Here is a 15,629-nt window from a genome sequence, read left to right as displayed (position 1 = left end):
TAAAATTAAGTCAAAAATGGGGACAGAATTAGAGTTTAGAGTGTCATGAATATTGGTTAGGCATTGTTTGGTAATTACTATAGAATATTAAAGTTTTGTCTGAACAAAAGTGACATGATTTTAGGGCTCCTGCTTCATGAAACCCAATGGGGCAACAGTGTTTAGGATGAACAGGTCTCCCCTCCCTGTTTCTCCCGACTAGGAGATTAGTACAACCAAGAGAAGATGAAACCCTGACGAGGACAGAGATACCAAAAAAGGAGAATTACTGGCCACTTATTGGATACTTGGGGGGGATAGGAGAGGCAAGAATGAGATATTTTGAGCCAAGATGACCTGGAGAATTGGGATGAAGAAAATTAGGATAGTCAAAAGAAGGATGACTTAACTAGGAGGATAATTACTTGATATATTGATTCTGAGAAACTGGTGTGATATCTATACAGTTGAAGATTTAAATAAGGAAACTGGAAATACAGTGCTGTAGTTTGGGACTTAAGATATAAATGTGTGCGCTATCAACAGTGAAATAAATGAAGTCATACAACCCTGCAAAACAGTGTCAAATCATGGGAAGAGTATGCATGTGGAGTTTGACAGACATATTCACATCCTATCTCAACCAATTACCTTTTGTATGACCTGGGACAAATTGCTTAATTCTTCCACTTTCTCATTTGTGAAAAAAGGGGAAAAAATAATATTATCCCTTAGTCAGGATTACCTGAGTTGAGTATTTAAAAGACCTATCATCTTTAGATCTGCTTTCATATTTTGGTGGCATGATTCCCAGTAAGACATATATTTATTTTTCAATCCATTATCTTAAAAATATGTAACACACTCTTTTTACAAACTTTTTTTCTTTGATTCTATTTCTTAAAAGCATATTGACTGTGACCCTCTAAACTGATTTCATGACCTATGAATGAGTTGCAACCTATACTTTGGAAAACATTGGCCCTAACCAGCATTCTATACTCAGGTCACACCATTACCATTGTTTCCTCAACTTCCCTCTGCTAGGCTGCTTGCTAATATGATATTATTCCTTGATGGTCCAGAAGAAGTGATAACCATTTATTTCCTCTACTATACCCATAAAATACTTTGTCTATAAGAAAGATGTATCTGTTGTCCAACTACTACTCTGGTCTCTTTGGATTGCCAAATGACAGAATCCAATAAAGGAAACCTGAAATAAATAACCAGGGCAAGTAATTCATTTTAAATTATTAAAGTTTATTTCAATTTTTCCAGACCCTGAGAAACTTTTCTCTGATGGAAATGACACCTGGCAACAATGACATTCTGACACCATGCCTGATGCACCCTCTTTGGGAAGTCTGAATTCCACATCACAATGGCTGTGTTCAGATTACCGGTTTCATCTTGCCTGTAAGCCCAATTAAACTACTGAAGTTTCTAATGGTCTTCTGTCCACTTTGTAAATCATCATAAAGAATATTAAACCAACCACATAAATTTGCCTCTGTGTGACTCAATGCACAACCAGAGGCACAATACCAAAATGCATAATAAAAAAATAAAAATTTTTTGATAACAATAACTGCTTTTAGAATACCCTTTATATATGAATTTTGGACTAGTTGGTAGAGGGGACCACACTTCAGTGGGCCTCATAAGATGAGCCTAAGGTAATTTGTTCCTCAGCAAACACAGCTCAGACCCTGAGTGTAGAAGAAAGACCAAAGCCTCAGAGTCCATAGTTGGGTTTACTCTCAGGCCTAGATGTCTGAGGATGATTCGCATTGGTGATCAGTATGGTTTGGGTAACCTGCATGCCCTACCCTGGGCCTCAATTTACTTATTCCAGAATGGGATGACTGGACTTTTATTTCTTATATCCTTTCTACCTGTAACGTTTGACGATGCTCTGCCCTTACATCCCTTTCACCTCAATCTTTTAATCTTAAAAAATGTGAAATGTGTTTATAAAGTTCTTTGATGTCCCTAAATGTTATTCAACATGATAACAGTACAATTCATGAAGCCTAAATTTTATCATTTTAGCTTTGCCTCAGGGGCCAAGTTTTATGAGAGCCTTAATTTGCACCACCAGAAGCTAATTTAATAAAAATGAAGGGACCTCTTTTAGAAATAAATTAAAATTGGTGGGGGAGGGCAGGTAACTTTATGCAAAAGAAAAAACAAACAAAAAAACCCCGGGAAACTAAGCTTAGAAGGGGTCAAATTGTTCTGAGTTCTAAATAATGCTGTGGTCTTATTTGTGCTGAGAAACTGGTCCTGGCTTTTGACGCACTGAAAGTAGAAGTTTCTAATGGCAACTTCCCAAATCTCTGGACTCTTGACCCAATACCTTTTGTACCATTTGCCCCATTTTCTTGAAGCACAATCTACTGCATAGAAATTAGACAAACAGGTACAGAGCACCATCCATCCTAGAGTCAGGTAGATTTATCTTTGGAGACAACTTCAGTGTATGGGATGTAAGACACAACTTAAACAGAAAACTAGTGAAGACCACTTCACAGACAAAAAGGATATGTATGAATGGGCACTTCTCATTCTGCTCAGGTGAAAGAAGTATAAAGTCAAAGAGGAGAAAGACTAGGCGACTGATGCCTAATGTTATGTGGTAAATAGTAGGTTTGTCTTTGACAAATTCCTTTATAATTATCTTCCTGACTGTCAAAAACTTTATTCAACCTATCTTCAAAATATTCTCTGAATGAATGACTCCTAAAGTTCTGACTTAAATTTTCTAGTTGTACTAATAACAATAGCTGTTTCTTGATTACCACTATTATGCCAAGTACTGGGGATTACAAAAATCAATAAGAAATATACCCTGATTTTAGAGACCTTACCATCTATGGTTTTCAACTGTGGTAGTTATGACAAAAATAACAATAACCATCATGTATTCACTCATACCATCCAGGCACTGTGCTCAGTGGGCAGCATATATAAGCTGCCAAAGTCCCCTCCTGTTCACCAGATACCCTGACAGGGAAGTGATCTTGCTCTGTCCATGCATCATCTCTCAAAGAAAAAAAAAAAGGACCTAACAGGAATTCAGACAATAGGCAGGGATATTTAAGCAACGTCAGAACTGTCTACAGTAAACATACAAGAACTGTAGTCAATAATGAAAGAGTGCAGTAAACCAAAGTGAAAATGGAAGAAATCATCTGAATCACCTTTAGTGTACTCTGTCGAGAGGAACTGTGACACTTTGAAAACCACGATGCAGTAAACCCCACATCCGGCATTCCAACAATGACACAAGGAGATGAATGTTATTTAAGTGTTTTAAGACTCTCTAGCAAAAGACCTCATAACACATTAAATTGTGAAACTTAGGAAGACATCATAACCTTCTGGACTTCACTACGAAAATGAACATTTTGATCTAAAATTTAAAAAATATAACACTGAATTTCCTTGTAGTATTTCATAACCTTTGAGTACGGCATTAAAATGCTTTTCTTTTTTCCCCCACCACCTCTAAGCTTCTGTTTTCTTACCATGGGCGTCTGAATCTTTTATATGCTTGGGTCCTATTCACTGCCTGTTATTCAGACATTGAAATCCCAAATGTTAATTGTTCTTCCAAGTACATTGACAAAACAGCAGCTAAATAAGGGTAGACCAGACTGTGGTAGACTCTGACATGCATTTATGGAACAATGGGGCTCTGAGAGACAGCCTTGTAGCTCACGGGAAGACATAAGATGTGCTATTTTGACTGCTTCATAGCAGAATGGGGAACACACGCACACAAGGGAATTATGCATTTTACTTAGTTTTGCCCAAAGTCCTCAAAGCAACAGAATCTTGTGATGTCATCATGAACTTTCTTTCTCTCCATTTACATTGACACAAAGGCTAAAAATTTCTAATGACATCACAAAGGAAAAAGGAACCTACTTTGATTCCATAAGAAATCTGTTACCTTCTAAGAGACTTGTACCAAAATGTAAGAATCCTTCCTGACAGGGTGTATGTCACTGTGCTGATGCACGGTGGGTGACACCCTCCCTAATGCAATTCAAGCCAGCCAAAAGAAAGGATTCACAATTTAGGTTGGATAAAAAAGACATACTGAATATTGAGCCTTACAAATTTTCTTTTTTTAAAGAAGGAAATCATTTAAACATGTATTTCTTCAGGGATATTCAAATTTTTACTCATGTCTGGTTACTATGTTACCAATATTTTTGTCCTTTTTTTGAGATGGTCACAAAAACACAGAGGAAGGTAGAGGAAGCTTTCACTTACAAGAATGCGGTGCAGCTCAATCTTTTGTTTTTAAGGTGCAGTGATTTCAGTCTCTAAATGTAACTTCAGGCAGTCTGAAAAGAAACAGGTTAAAATCTCTTCCAGTTATAATTGGTATTTCAGATTTAATTAAAAATTAAACTTTCATAATGTTTCACCATCCAAAGCAATGCATTATCAGTCAAGCGTGGCTTTTTTTTTCCTAAGGAAAAAAAAAAAAAAACTCTCTTCCCAGAGTCGTTTTTTTAATGAAAAGGAAAGGATCTAAAGAGGAAAAAAAGCAATTCTGAGAAACAAAATATGCCGTCATGTTAAGGACTTCATAATGATATGACTAGAAGCTCAGTGCTTCTGAATTTTACCTATATTCTGATTTTTAAAAAACTCCTAAATAATTCCAAAGCCTCAAGATTACATAAAATGTTATTTCAGAGAAAAAAGAAGAAAATCGACAATCTGAATACACATATTAAAGGGAAATATAACTTCAAATAAAATTGGAAAAAAATGTTATATCTACTAGTTTCAAATGACTGAATTGGTGGTGGGGAAAATGGTGAAGTAGAGGTAAAGGAACATATTTAGCAATACAAATGCCCATTGCAAGGTATTGTGGGTTTAGTGCACTCCAGACCACATCATATTGTATACCTAGTCACATGCAGCACTGCTATTTGAAGCAACATGGGAAGACCATCAGGGTTTGAACCAGCCTTCTTGATTTAAATAACTGTGAACGCATTTAAAAAATACCTATTTTTAACCTTTGAATTAAGAGTCCAGGCATTAAAATAAAAATATGTCATAAATACTTGGGCTTAAAATGGCATACTAATTTTTTCAATCCTTTCTTTCTTCATATAACACCATCTATGAATAAGATAATAGTTAAAAAACAGACTGGATTAAGTCATCCCTATTTTTAGCTTCAAATAACTGACACAACAGGTTTAGAAAAACAGAGCTTTTTAGTGTAAAATGGAGATAGAACAATTATCTTTCTTTTACTTTAGAGCATGGCAGTACATTTTTTATATATTTGTAGCACTAAATATGGTATGTTTATGTCCACCTTCCTATTAATGCAAGGTAATATTTTAATATCGCCATATATGAGAGTATGATCATAGACCAGCCCTGAAATTGCATCTGCTTTTAGAAAATGCATCTAGTTCTTACTTGTGAATTCTATTTTCTTTTTCTCTTGTATTATACAGAGGAATATTTTGGGTATTGTGTCTATTTGATGCATATAGATTTTAAGTTCAAACTGGCTTAAATTCACTAGGTCTATCCATGAATGGATCCCCCCCCAAAAAAATCAATGACATTGACTAACTAAACTTTTCCCCTGCTTCTCACATGCCTGAATTAGACTAAAAATGCACCAGTGTAAAGTCAGAAATTATGGAGGCGTCACCAGGGACAACTGACTGAGAGGAGGGGAGTTCACATATTTCCTTATAAGGCAACAAAACATTCATAAAAGAAACTGACAAAAATAACTCATGCTCAGAAATAATAAGGAATAACAATAATCCCCAATAAATGATTCAGAAATATAAAAACTGCTCACCTCTATATAAATCTGAATCACCAACTGGTATTGTTCTACTCACCACCGATCACATATGGTTAGTGAAATGGATTCAACTGTCTAGTTCAGACAAGAAAGGGTGATAGAAACTAGGCTGCATATTTATATATAAACTACTTAACTGACAACTAGCAGTTCAATTTAATCAGTCAGATTTCCTTTTTCTTAATTCACCAGATGTTGAGTGAATTGAACTCTTAGTTCAAAACGATAAAGCAGTTTCTACGAATAGAAAGTCAACTTACATTCTCCCCTTCTCATGTCATTCCTCTTTCTCTTTGACCTTTCTCTTCCCTTCTCTATCTCTACCTGTTTCTTCCTTACTTTCACTTTCTTCCTTATTTATTTTCTCCCTCTCTCTTCTCTTTTTTTCCCCCCTTGGTGAGGGTAATGAAGCTCAAAAATAACATCTTGTATCCTGTTGAGGGAAACTTGGTCACAACTATCCTTCCAGATGACAAACTCATTCTTAAATGTCTGCTTCCCAATCCAAAGAAAACAGAACAATTGAGAAAATAGAGATGCAACATCACTTAGCACTACCAACACCACCACTTTTAATTCCCATGTTACATTCATCACAAGGAGGACTGAAGTTTATTTACGTTACCCCCTAACCTCAAATAGGACCACAAATAAGACTAATAACAGGACCATTTTGTGGCACTCAGGCAAACGGCTGGGCAAAACAGATGGATCTTACTTTGCGCCAGGACTCAAAAAATGCAGTCGCCAACACACTGTTGGCGACTACATATCTTGGCCCAAGGATGGACCTGGAAGTGGGACCAGTTGTCTTTGATATGAATACTGTTCCTATTCATATCTGCCTCATGAGAAATCATTAACTCTGTTCCTATGTAGTGGGGTTAAGTATTGGGTAGAAACTCTTTGGAAGATTGATCATCGAGAAAGTGAAATATTCTGAAGGCATGTCAGATTAGATTAAGGAGCAGAGAAGTTAGGACTAGGACCTTATTTTTGGCACTACTGTCTACTTTTCAACTTCCTGTTTTTTCAAGTTCAGTACTGTACACTGAACCCACTTTTAAAATGCTAGATTTCCAGAGTATGTGTCATCAATAAGAATAACTTGCTGCTGACGTTTTGGGTTTCAAAATCTGTTAAAATTTTTTCAAGTTATCCAGATCAACCTCAGTCATTATTAAAACTGACCACCAATGTCAGACTTCTTTAATCAAGACAGAACTATGTAAGGCTTTATAGAATACACCCAGTGATACACTGGGGAACAGCTCAGTAATCAATGCAAATTACAAAGCCCGGAAGAATGCTTCTCTTGGCAGAGACTATTTAGCAAAAGAGTTGTACATTCTGCACTAGTTAAAGATTCTGAATGGCTTTCCAGAGAAGTAGCAAATGCATTATATTACAGTAACCCATCCTGTAAGTCTTCAAGGCCAAAAAACAAAGCCCCAGACAACAAAAAACTGAAGGGGGGTGAGGAACTATAGATCTTAGTATTGATTAGGAACAAAGGACTGCTTCTGACCACACTCTACTTTTTAAAAATCCTCGAATAGGTAGGAGTTTTAGATATCACCAGGTCACAGAACTTCAAGGAAAGAGCAACAAAGCACTCCAGTTTAGGAAGTCTGTGCTAATACAGGCAATTCTCTTAATGCTTTCCCAACTATTCAGCACCGACTGTATCTTGCTCAGATTGTTTTTGAGAGTTCACTAACCTCTCTATGATTTATTCATTCTGACACTGTTCAGATTTGATTTTTAACAGACAAGCCCTGTTTGTGGTCAACATAGAGACCAAATTATAATGTTTTAATTATTTCTCTTAGTCTTTTCTTTTTCCTTTTCACTTACAACTTTTATTATTGTGAAGTATTTCAAATATATGCAAGAGTAGAGTGTATAGTAAAATGAACTCCCCACCCCCCGCAAAGAAAAGAATTCCTATGTACATTGCTTTATTGCCCTTTATAGATACTGCATTTTTTACAAATTGAAAGTTTGTGGCAACCCTGCATCAAGCACTTCTATCAGTGGCATTTTTCCAAAAGCATTTGCTCACTTCATGTCTCCAGTAAATATATCTTGGTAATTCTTGCAATATTTCAAATTTTTCAGTATTATTTTATTTGTTATGGTGTTCTGTGATCAGTATCCCTGATGTTACTATTGCAAAAAGACTACAACTAGCTGAAGTCTCAGATGATGGCTAGCATTTTTTAGCAATAAAGTATTTTTAAATGAAAGTATGTACCTACATAATGCTATTGCACACTTAATAGACTACAGTATAGTGTAAACATAACTTTATATGAATTGGTGAAACCAAAAGATTTGTGTGACTTGCTTTATTGTGGTGGTCTGGAACATGAACCTTAATAATTCTGAAATAGGTTTGCAGATAGAAATACAATTGACTTGTGTATAACGCTCTTGTACCCAGCGAACTTGCTGAACTCATTTATTAGTTTGTGTGTATGTGTATGCATTCCTTAATATTCTCTACGTACTTAAGATATTTTCTGCAAATAAAAGTTTTACTTTTTACTTTCCAATCTGGATGCCTTTGATTTCTTTCTTTTCTGTCTGTTTCTTTCGTTTTTTTTTTTTCTTTCCTTGCTTTATTTCCTCTTTTTCTTTTTATTTATTTATTTTTCTTACCTTTCTGTACAGAAACTCCAGTACAATTTTGAACAGGAGAGGTGAGATCTGACAACCTTGCCTTGTCCCAATCTTAGAGAAACCTGTCAGTTTTCCATCATTAAGTATGGTATTAGTTGCAGGTTTTTTCATAAGTGCCCCTTATTTAGGTACAGAAGTTCTATCCCTAGTTTGTTAAAAGTTTCTGTCACAAATGCATATTGGATTTTCTCAAATTTTTTTTTGTGTATCTATTGACACAATATACATATAGATACAATAGATATAATCATGTGGTTCTTGCCTTTATTCTACTAATTTGTTATATTGCATGAATGGATTACTGGATGTTAAACCAATTTTGCATTACTAGGATAAATCCTACTTGGTCAGGGTGTAAATAATATTACAGATTGCTGTACTTAGGTTTGTGAATATTTTGTAGAGGATTTTTGTTTCTATATTTATGAGGAATACTGGTTTATTATCTTATGATGTCTTTGTCTGGATTTGGTCTCAGGGTAATACTGTTCTAATAGAATGAACTGAAAAGTGTTCCTTCTTCCTCTATTTTTGGAGAAGTTTGCGAAAATTTGGTATTATTTCTCCTTTAAATATTGGCTAGGATACAGTGAAGTCATTTGCATCCAGACTTTTCTTTGTGGGAATGACTTAATTAATAATTCTATCTTTTTACTGTTATAGGTCCATTTAGATTTTCTATTTCTTCTTGAATCAGTTTTGGCAATTTGTGCATTTCTAGAAGTGATACCATTTTATCTAAATTGTCTAATTTCTTGGAACATATTTGTTCATAGTATTACATTTTAATCTTTTAAATTTCTATGGGGTTGGTAATGTCCTCTCTTTCACTTCTGATTTTGGTAATCTGTTATGTCCTCTCCTTTTCCCTTGGTCAGTCTAGCTAAATATCTGTCAATTTTGTTGATCTTTTCTAAGAATCAACTTTTGGTTTCATTGATTTTCTCTATTATTTTCTTGTTATATATTTCATTGATTTCTGCTCTAATCTTTATTATTTCCTTCTTCTTTAATTGAGTTTTGTTATATAGTTATACCATATCTATGTTTACCTACATAATTATATTATCAGTGCTATTTATCTCTTTGGGTGTATTTTAATTACTGTTTGCTGTCATTTCTTTTCAGCCTAAAGGATTTCCTTTAGTATTTCTTGTAAGGCAGGTCTGCTAGCAGCGAATTGCCTCAGTCTTTATCCTACAATATCTTTATTTTACCTTCATTTTGAATAGTTTTGCTGGATATAAAATTCTTGATTGTCATTTGTTAAAATCTTTATTTCCTTCAGCCTTTGAATATGTTTTCTCTCTGCCTTCTGACTTTAAATGTTTCTGATGAGAAGTAAATTGTTAATCATAGTGGTGTCCCCTGTATCGAATTTGTCTTTTTCTCTCTTGCTGCTTTCAAGAACTTCTCTTTCTCTTTGGCTTTCTAAGTTTGGCTATGATGTGACTATGTATGGATTTTTCATATTTATTATACTTGGAATTTGTTGAGCTTCTCAAACATGTAGATTAATGTTATTCATAATATTTGGCAAATTTTTGGCCATTGTTCCTTCCAATATCTTTTTTCTTCTCTTTCCTTCTTTTCTCTCCTCCTTCTCTCCCCTTATACATGTTGGTATGCTTGATGGTTTCTCACAGATCTCTGAAGCTCTACTTCTTTCTTCATTATGTTTTTCTCTTCTTCAAATTGGATAATTTCTACCGATTAATTTCAAGTTCACTGATTTTTTTCTTTTGCCATCTCAGATCTGCTGTTGAGTCCCTCTAGAATACTTTTCATCTTAATTTTTAGTGTACTTTTTAACTCCAGAATTTTTGTTTCTTTTAAAAATAATTTCTATCTTTATATTAATATTCTTTATTTGAATAGTAATTATAGTAATATTTTATGTAATTATTTAATATGATTTCCTTACTTACTCAAACATATTTGTAGTAGCTCCTCTCAGGTCTTTGCTAAATTCACCTTCTGCTCTCCCCCACAACCTAGAGATAATTTCTGTTGACTGCTTTTTTTTAAACTGAGTGTGGATTAAACTCCTGTGTCCTTACATGTCTCAAAATTTTTTTCTTGAAAATTGACATTTTATACAATATATTATAGTAGTTATGCTTCTGATTTTTCCCTCTGGGGGTTTCTGCTATTTTTGCTATTTATGTGTTTATTTGTTTAGTGACTTACCAGTCTAATTCTTTGGAATCTGTCTCCCTCATACTGTGCAGCTGCTGATATCTCTGGTCAGTTTTTATAATTCTTATTTTCATTTCTTAGCTAAGACTTGCCCCTGTGTCAGCACAATTTGCAGTTTATATCCAATGACTGGTCAGAAGCTGTACCCAAACAACTTAGGCCAATAAGCTAACACCCTTTGCTGATGAATATATGCATGGGTTGGGGAATTCATTCAAAGTTCAGTCAGCTTACAAGTCTTCCTTGCCCCTTACATTCCACTGGGCTCTCCCTTATCTCCTCTTTGCACTAGGCCTTAGGGTCAGTCTGGGGTATGTGGATCTTAGACCTTCTCTGATCTTCCCTGAAACATGTATGCAGATTTCCAAACCACCAGAGATATGTGTTAGTTTCATCAAGGCTCAATATGGCAGTCTCCTCATCCAATTCTCCTTGTTAAATTTCTGGCTAATATGCCAGTCTATTGCCTGCCCCAACCTGAACTGCAATCTGAGGCTAGCTATGATGTTTACACTTCCTTTTTGTTTGCTGCTGAGACTGCTACTGTTTTGACAGCACCCAGGGGCATGTGGTTTTTCAGCTTGATGTTCTATTCCATCAAGTCAGCCCCTTTCATCAGTGAAGGTGTGGGCTTTCATGGCTCACCCTGCCCTGCTGGAACTATTGTGCCAGTGGAGTTTGGGGATGGGTAAGGAGAGGAGGTAGTCCCAGCTAAAACACCAGACCCCACTTATGTCTGTTGTCTCACAATAATTTTTAATGTGGCACCTTTTACTCTCAAAAACATCCAATTTAGGTGATAGAATTTATAGTCTCCTTCTACACAGTGATCATAAACTACTTACGGTATTCCTTCAACAAATGCCCACTGCCTAATTCTTTGCCTTGTAATGCAAGAATCAGAGGCCCAGTTGCATGGCAGGTGTGTGTGGGTGGATGAGGAGGTCCAATTGCTACTGAATGAAAGCTTCCATGATGGTTACATGTGCACAGAAAATCCTCTACAGCTCTAGAAAGTACAAACATTTTGGGGGATTAAGAATATCTGTCAATTCTGAAAATCCTTAGTTGGGTTGGGTCATGATAATTGGGAGGTGACTGGAGGATGAGGATGAGGGTGCCAAACTTCTCCCATCAGAGATAAATAATTTTGCCTTACTTTACAGATCTAAGAGGAATCACTCAATGAGAAGAGGTAAAATTATGTGGTTTATAAAGGATTTCTAGGAAAATTAGAGCTTGAATGAGCCGAAATAAACCCATTCCAAGTGACTGTGGAGAACGTGTTATCTAGACTTAATCTTACATAAAATAGTAGCTCAGAGATCTCACTAAAGAGGTTCAAATACTTACTTGGATCAGTTTAGTATCTACCAAATTGTTCCTTCACGGTTTCCTGTCCCTCTCAGTTTATATCTACTCAGGAACATACTAAGGTGATGCACTCCTCTGGAAGCTTAAATAACTCTTGCAAATCAGGAAGTTCCCATATATAAATAGGGAGTAATAAGCACTTTAGAAACGATTTTTGCTTTACATGATGATCCACAATAAAATTCCCTTGAGAGATTCTCCTGGAGCATTTAAATTATGAATAGATTTACAAAATCACTCCTATCACATAAAATGAGATAAACATGTAGTATCTGCTTCTAGGAATTTTCAAAACTGTTTGCTTTTTTGTTCTTCAAGAAGACTTAAAGGATTTGGAAGATCAGTAAACTTTGTGCAGTAGAAATTCAGAATGTATGATGCGTTAACTTCGAATATCTTACTGATATTTTTGGATCAACATTATGCTTCACAATTTACCAAGTACTGAAGAAATCAAAGTATTCACCAAACTTCATCTAATTAAAATGTCATAGCAATTCACCTTTAACCAAGGAATGTGTAACAGTAAATATTACTATTTCTATTTGGAAAACAAGGAATCTAATCCATGAAACAGAACATGTAAACATCACATAAATTGCTTAATGATGTGAATAAGTCTGCTGATGGAGTATATGATGAAATTCCATCACCTTGTAGCATGAGATTATCAATTAGGCAATATCCAGGCTGTGTGTGACAAAGAAGAAACTTGGAACCTGCATCTTCTATTTTGTGTATATTAGAGCAGAATCAAAATAAATGTTTAAAGAGGTTTTTTTTGTCCTATGAAATGATACTTCTCCGGCTAATCTCTCAGGTAAAGTGGGTAGACGTTTTTTAGCTATGTGTTTTTGTTAGGCTTTTCAATTTCTGTAAAAGAATTTAAACACAACCCCTAACTTGACTACTAGTTCTGCCTTTAATTAACAAAGAATAGCTGTATTCCAAGTGTTTTCCAATCATACAATCTAGAATTCACAGTCATCCAATAGCAATCAAAGGCCTAACTTACAGAAATAGTATATATAAGAAACTGTCTGAAGGATGTGCAGTCCTTTCACTGGAATTCAGCATCTAGATATATTCTAAAATCTTCCTTCGAGTTATACCAGAATGGTCTGTATTTTATGAGACTGAGAATACCAAATTGTACATTACTGAAATGTTATCAATCTATATTGAGGGCCACAAGAGTAGAAGTGTACCTATAAAATATTCTTTGTTTCTCATGAAAGTGAATATTGATCATGATATTCATAATAAAATACAGTGATCCCTTTATATACTTAAGGGTATCAGAGGAAGATATTTCTTTCTAGTCTTAATATCAGCAATGTATTTCTTCAAAACATATGGTAAGAATCTTATTTGTAAACGTATGTAAGATACTATCTAGGGTGCTTTTTTATATATAGGTCTAATTCTTGCCCCCTTCTCATGTTTTTCCCTTGTTTACCATTTTAGTTTTCATTTATTTCATTTATATTATATACTTCACTTAAATTTTTTTAAATTTCATTCACAATAAATATATATATGTGTGTGTGTATATATATATACATATATATTTATATTGTATACCTATGTATCCCTTTAAACCATCTTTATTTCTTTTTGGAACAAAGAGGTGTCCATCTGCCTCTCTGTCTTCTTATCTACCCTTTCATATACCAAGTCATCTAAAGTTACTAGAGGATACCTCAAAATTTAGATGTAATTTCAAAATGTCAACCTAGTTCTTCTAGGAACTGGACTTGATAGACTTATTTATACTTTTGCGGTAACTTCATTTTCTTCTACCCTCAATGCTATTCAAATCAGATGTCTGAAGCAAAGTAATAGACTTGTATTGTGAGGGTCCAAGACTAAATTAAAGCTTAGATAAGCATTTTTTCGCTAACTTATCTAAAGATGATTCTTGGCTTTCTATGCAAGAATAGAATAATTTGGAACCTATGGAGGAACAGTAGCTATCTTCAAATCATTAATAAAGTATATAAAATAGGGCAGTCATGACTGACTGTGCAGGTTGTGCCCTGTACAAGGGCTCCCAGTACAGTGGTGTGTTCCAACTTAGAAGCCATACTCCCTGGCCCAAGCTACATCAGCTGGAACAGGGTTTCCTTTAATAATTTGCACAAAGGTGCAACCTCTTCCTGAGTTGTTCTAAACCTCTGTACAAGTAACAGATGCTCTCTATAACATGTTTCTATAGTATTTCTAACAAAATATAATTAATTGCATTGATATTTAGCTGGCTCTCTAGCTGTTACATGTTACATGAATGTTTGGGTAAGCCTGCTAGTAATTACCTCACCACCTGAGTTTGAGTCTACATGACTTGGACTAAGCAATGCTTCAAAAACAGAATGTTAGTTATAAGTACAGATCTACTCAGGGAGACTGACTCTGAAATAGAATAGGAGGAAAAGGATGCTCCTAATATTGTCTTTCTTTGTAGGAAACAACATATCTTAGATCATATTCTCAACATACTAAAGGCTTTTCTTCTGAAGTAGAGCTGAGAAGTAGGTGCAGAGCATAATGTTATTCATATTATTATTATCTCATTGATTAAATTGTCTCCAGTTTAGAATTTTCAAGCAATGAGAAAAGTGACTTTAAAAAATCTTCAATAAGTTTTGCGACAATGGATTATTTGTATAATGGAGTACTTTGCCCTTAAATTTAGCTCGTGGCTTTCTCTCTCCCCGGGAAATTTTATACAGTTAACTCTCAATAAATGATTTACAAGTGAGCTATGCATGAAACATTTTACATTAACTTTTTTTCTGACTGAAAAATTAACACATACCCATTGCAAAAGAATTGGAAAATACAGAAAAGTACAAGAAAAAATGATAAATACCAAAAGTCTGATCACAGAGTCAATCAACCACTACTGGCACTTCAACATTTAATTCAGACATGACAAACTTTAATCCCAGTTTGGCTTTCTTTTCTCCCCCTGAACATAACTGAGCTGCCTCCTATTTTCACTTTTTGGTATTTACCCAAGCAATAGTAATTATTTTCTACAAATTAATTTAGCAATTAACCAAGTATGATTATATTTCATAGATCTGATACAGATTATTATTCATTCTTACTGTTCATTATAACATGAGATAAGTTTTATCTTATCATGCCCTATGAAGAGTATTATACATAACAAAGTATGACATTACATACTTTGGGTTAGATCATTTCTGTTTCATAATATGGATGCTAGAAATAGCTTCATTAACTCATGAAAAAGTAAAATGGTAAATTTGATGTTAAAAAGTCAAATATTGCATGCAAAGACCAAAGACAAATTATTTTAGATAATACTCTTGCTTCTTTATTTTGATTTTTACTATCTTTACTTCAAAACTACAATATTAGTATGGAAAACTGAGAGTTAGCTACGCTTATGAAGGTAAAGCACCATAAAAGCCCCAGTGCATCTCTCTCAAGAGCCTAATCCAATTCTATCTGAGGAGCTATCCTCTTTCCGTGAACTCTGCCATGTAGAATT

The 15,629-nt window shown here is 34.7% G+C and overlaps 1 protein-coding gene across 8 annotated transcripts in view; it reads right to left on the bottom strand.

Annotated features, from left to right (window-relative positions):
* Positions 1–15,629, bottom strand: part of ZBTB20 (zinc finger and BTB domain containing 20) — an 825,027-nt gene that overhangs the window by 475,029 nt on the left and 334,369 nt on the right. For 7 of the 8 annotated variants that reach the window (XM_082624273.1, XM_082624270.1, XM_082624274.1 and 4 more), the window contains one exon: positions 4,267–4,340. The exons of the other annotated variant lie outside the window; for it this stretch is intronic. The gene's annotated coding sequence lies outside the window, so the exon portion shown is untranslated. The remainder of the gene's footprint in view (positions 1–4,266; positions 4,341–15,629) is intronic. 8 annotated transcript variants of the gene reach the window in all.

This window comes from Mesoplodon mirus, assembly GCF_964341445.2.
Source record: "Mesoplodon mirus genome assembly, chromosome: 6".
Classification (NCBI taxonomy): Eukaryota; Metazoa; Chordata; class Mammalia; order Artiodactyla; family Ziphiidae; genus Mesoplodon; species Mesoplodon mirus.
The sequence above is the reverse complement of the archived record's forward strand: the minus strand, read 5'-3'. Positions and strand labels throughout refer to the sequence as shown.